The 5,468-nt window shown below is 32.3% G+C and overlaps 1 long non-coding RNA gene across 1 annotated transcript; it reads left to right on the top strand.

Annotated features, from left to right (window-relative positions):
- Positions 1 to 2,915: 2,915 nt before the first annotated feature.
- Positions 2,916 to 3,546, top strand: LOC127127664 (uncharacterized). Its single transcript, XR_007805405.1, has 2 exons — positions 2,916 to 3,049; positions 3,143 to 3,546. It is a non-coding gene; the product is annotated as an uncharacterized LOC127127664 (long non-coding RNA).
- Positions 3,547 to 5,468: the final 1,922 nt, after the last annotated feature.

The following is a 5,468-nucleotide window of genomic DNA, read 5'->3' as shown; positions in this document are numbered from 1 at the left end:
TTCACAACTCAATTTTTTTGTTTTTCACTATTTCTCCAAGCAAGCATTACATTTATTTTCTCTATTTTTTTTCTTTTCTTTCACATCATATTTACAAAATAGATGTTACTCTTTTTGTTTATGTTAAATATACATATATATTTTGTGTTTTTTTATGCTTGCTCGGTTTTTCAAGAGGTGTGGCACTTACCGATTCTCATTTGTTCAATGTAATTTTAAGTGTCGGGTTTTTGTTATCGTCTCCACAGGGATTGTGAGATATCATCAGCCTTTCGACAGTTGTTTTAATCTTAGCTTAAGGTAACAATGGGGTTTTGGTGTTTGTCACGGTATCTTGCATAAAGTGTAATAAAATGCGGTAAAAGTTTTGGTTTGAATATTTGAGAAATATTACCAAAGTTAGGGTTCGACGATCACTTTGCATGTATATGTTCGATAAACAAAACTTATAAACTCCTTTAGATGATAAACTATTTCACAAAGTCCTCCCAATGTGTTTATCTCTAACACACATTGTGAGTTTTCCCATTTTGATCCATTGTTTATCTCTAACACAATCTATCAAAATGACAACTTTTTGGTTCAACCTTATGGTGAACAAAATCATTCATTACTATCTCTAGCTAACAAACAAGATTGGATGAAAACCTAGGTTAAGAGTTGGTAAACATCTCTCGATCATAAACCAACACAAAGAGTTTTCAATAAGACAAAGTTTTCACCATATATTCACCATTAAAGAGTTTACAAATGGAGATCCTTACATTTACACACAAAGCTAATGATCATCTACATCTAACCTTGACAAAATGGAGGACTTAGCTACTCATTTCATGGTAGCTTGGTCAACAAGTTTCGGAAGAAGGTTGATCAACATCTGAGTCGAATAATCGAGATTGGATGGGAATCCACCTTCTTTTGTGAAAGATGGTTAAGAGATGAAGAGAAATGATTTCTAGGTCATAAAAGATCTCTAGAGCAAAAGCTGGAAAATATCTAAAAAGGTACAAAAATATGGAAGGTAAGGTATGGCTCCAAAAAGTAGCCCTTGCTACTTACAGAGCTGCTTCTGGGCTGTCATGCTCGCTAGGCGAGCAGAATGGCTCGCCTAGCGAGCCCCTAAATGAGGCACCTGAGGCACCTGCGCCCAAAGAAATAGCCTTTTCCAGACTGACATGTTCGCTAGGCGAACAAAACTTCGCCTAGCGAAGGCCACGCTTCAACCTTCGCTCCAGCGAGGTTGAGAGGTTTTGCTACTGGAATGCTCGCTGGGAGCTCGCTAAAGGCTCGCCTAGCGAGTGAGTGCTGGCTGCGCTTTTCACCAAGTCTGGACGGGTTCGCCACACACCTCGCTGGAAGCTCGCCTAGCGAGTGTGGTCATGTTTGCCACTGTAAAATACTGGAGCTTTTCGCTGGGCTCTCGCTGGACGCTCGCCTAGCGAGTCCTTCGCCACAGCCCTCGCCTAGCGAGCAAGCTGATGAATGCTTGTTTTATTTGATCCCTTTGCCAAATTTCTTGTGTCTTCACTTTCTATTATTTCATGCCTACTTCCTGCACAATAACACACAAATCAAAGGTACCAAGATCGTTTATCATTGAATTGCATTTCATCTAAAACAAAGGTGGTTTCGAACACTTTAGCAAGGAAATGGAGTGAAAGATACCCATATTTGATAGCTCAAATCAGCACTTTTGGGTATCTAACAGTACCACACCCATTAAACCAGATAAATGTCAAGCCCCAAAGCATTGACTAGAATCGACTTCGATGCCGAAATCATAATCAAAGACATCTAATTATTAACTGTCAAGCTTTCTTGTTAAAAAATAACTTCATTATGCATTTTCCATAATATTCGGATCACTACACCAAGCCTAAAGACGCATGTTTCCTAGAACCAAAATCATGAAACATTTCAAAAACCCCTAACAACGAACAAGGAAGAGGCTTCAAAGTTATTTACATCAACGCATTGATGGATTATAAAGAGAGTTTTATAATCTTTCTTCTTCAATTCTTTATGTGCAACCTTTTCTTGATCCTCACGGCTTCTGCAAGCGTTGATACTCCTTCCTTCACAAGATCCCAAAGATCTTGATAACATAATACAATCTTTATCTGCTTGCACCAATTCTCATAATTGTTGTTCTTGAGAATCGGAAAATTTGCTGGAAAATGTCCGTTTGGATGATTCGTTGCCATGGTGATTTTCTTTCCACGAATCGTTTCAACCGGAGCTCTTGATATTAGATGTTGGAAATCCCCCAAAATCTATGAAGAATTTCAATCAATCTTGATGAACAAGATTGTTATTACCCATACAATAGTAATGAAAAGAAAGGAACAATTGAGAAAGAGAGAGTGTATAGAATGATGAAGGAGAAGAGTAATATAATTTTGCAGAATTTCAAAATCCTTCATTCTTTTTCTCTTCAAACTCCTAAATAAAGCCTGAAGAACACTCCACTGCAAAATCGCAGCCACTTCACTGCTGCCACGTTGGATCTTTGGCAATACTACTTTTCAAAAGAACAATTTATTAATTCCATTAAAACTTCTAGAAAGGAAATCTATTATTAGTTAGGGAATAAAAGAAACGTCTAATATCATTTAACTCTCACTTCTAATTTAAAGAAAGAAATAAATACATCTGACCGTCATAGTAGTTGTAATATCCATTAAAGAAAAGAAGCTATAATTTCATGCATTGATAAATAATATACTTGTAATAAGTCTAAAATGTATCTTTTTTCTAATACTTAATGTGAGTAGTCGTGTATTATACGAGTTTTCCAAAACTTGATACCTTTTTTCGACCCATATTCTTTAAAATATTACATAGTAAATAATAAATAATAAGATTTAATTCTCAAAATAATTTTTATAAAACGAGTACTATATAAAGAACTTGAAGTTTTCTATGCATAACACTTAGAACAAAAGATAATAATAGAATACAAAGATAAAATCTTCAGAAAAAATAACAATGCACATTAGCAAACTTTTTCTCTTGGGACTTTTATGCATTACATTGGTCCTATCTTTTGGTAAGAAATATGAACTTTTTCCTGTAAATTCTATTTTGTAAATCGTTGTTAAAATATACAAAGGAATTTTGAGTTTGAGTTTTTTTTTAATAGGAGCAACTGGTAACGATATAGCCGAAACATGCATTGGTGGGCTATGTTTTGATTGCGTCCTAAGATGTTTTGGTCAGGATTTCCGATAGGTAGATGTAATTATAATTCCGTGTGTTGTTGTAGTAACTAGTGATCATTTTTAAAATACATTACATTATTATAAATACTTAATAATATTGAATAAAATAAATAAATCTTCCTCCAAAATTTTATTTTTACGTTTGAAGCATACACATTTGATGTTTGGTTTGAGCAGAAGTAAAAGTGGAAGACTTGAAAGAAGAATGACTTCTTCAACTTAAAGATAGGATGAATATTGGGGTGAAAATTGTTTCCATTTAAATCTTATATATTATGGGTGTAACTATAGTTTATATTCAATGAAATACTACTATTTTATTTTATAGTGTTTTTTTTAAAAAATTTGCAACTCTTTTTAATAAAATAAAAAGTCCTAATTTGCAATGTATGCTTATTTATATTTTTATGCCTATATTTTAGTGTTTTAAATTTCACTCCTTAAATATGAATTAATAAAAGATTGTAGATGCATACTCTATCATATTATGAGATGTATTTGTAACATAATTTTGTATTTTAATTTTAAAATTTTAAAACTAATGGTATATGCTCAAAAAAAATAATACTCTCATTAATTATGTTTTTTAATTTATTTACTTACAATTAAGGGTGAGAATATGTCAGACTGACAACAAGAGCTTATGGCCTCAGAACAGACCAAATCGATACATTATACCATAACTTCTTCACGCGGACAACACAAAAACTCACACGTTCCACACCATTTCTCACTCAAATTCTAACAAACTTGCTCTCCACTCTTCTACACTCCCACAATTTGTGTCTCTCACACACTTTACACACTCACACACTTGAAAATACTAACCTAATTCCTCCTATGAATCCTAAGATAATTTGAGATGAGAATACACAGAAAACACATACAAAAATCTGCATTTTGCTCACCACAACCACTCGAGATTCACTATCCACATCAAATCTTCATCGACTACCTTCATCTTCATCACTCTCCCTTTTCATTATCTCCCCACCTTATTTTCCTTCAATCTTCACTGCATCCTCTTCACAAACCATATATCCAACAACTATTCTTCCACAAACCACATCATCAACATAAACTACAACAATAACAATATTAGAACAACAAAAATAAAAAAGTAGAAGAAGAAAGGAGAGTGGAACAAAAAGGATGATTTTTGAGAAATTGTGACACTGAGCTTACTGACGCGAGCAACTCTCTTAGTGCATCCATCCCCTCGTGCGCACAACTGCACTGCAAAACATCAACGAAGCAACACGAACCAGCCGCATCTCACCATGCATTCGCACGTACCACCATCTGAAGCGAAATTGATCACCCTCCTTCCTTTGCGTTTGTGATTTGGTTTGTAAGGTTTTTTTCATTTTCGAATTTGAGTTGTTGTTGTGGATTTGTTTTTGTTTATATGTTCGAGTTTAAAGAAACTTGAAAATGGTGATGGTGAGAGGTTGGGGAAGATGGTTAGCATAATGAGAGAGAAAGACTTGAATCCCTTTCCAAAAACAGTATTTTAGTTTTTAAAAATTAAAAATTAAAAAATCTATTTGAAAAGCTAATTTTTAAAAACTGTTTTCTAAAATTATTTTTAGTTTTTCAGTTTTTAAATCTAAAAAACAAAAATAGCTTTTGATATGTTGCAGTTTTTATTTTGCTTTTCACTTTCCATATCCTACCATTGAATTGAATACACATGGGAAATAGATTTTTTCTATAATTTTCATTAATGGCAGTTTTCGTGATTATAACCATAATTTTATTAATCTCTATAATTAATTTTTTCTTAATACTTTTTAGAAATATATAAAACAAAGTAATATATTATCATCCATATAATAATAAGTTGTTATACCAAATACAAATAAAATAACTGTGTTTATTTAATTTTAAAAATATTTTTATTAGCATTTTTTTTCTAAAAAAATATTAATAATTTATTTTTATTTTTTTTTAAAATTGACAAATTTAGATTTCCTCTCAATTTTTTATAACAACTTGACCTTTTATAAAATTATATATTTTTTTTATTTAAAAAAAATAAATATTTTTATTAATAATAATTGTTTAAGAAAATTGACCGGTCATCAAATCGGTGAGAGTGTACTGGTTCATCGTTCAAAACATTTGATCATTAGTCGAATCGCATAACATAATTGGATTAAATCAGATAATTTGGTTGAATAAATCGGTATCTATAACAAAATTATATAGTTATTAAATCGTCGAATCAGGTGACCCGATCTCTAA

This window comes from Lathyrus oleraceus, chromosome 3, assembly GCF_024323335.1.
Source record: "Lathyrus oleraceus cultivar Zhongwan6 chromosome 3, CAAS_Psat_ZW6_1.0, whole genome shotgun sequence".
Lineage (NCBI taxonomy): Eukaryota > Viridiplantae > Streptophyta > Magnoliopsida > Fabales > Fabaceae > Lathyrus > Lathyrus oleraceus.
Note: the sequence above shows the minus strand (reverse complement) of the source record. Positions and strands in the feature narration are given on the sequence as shown.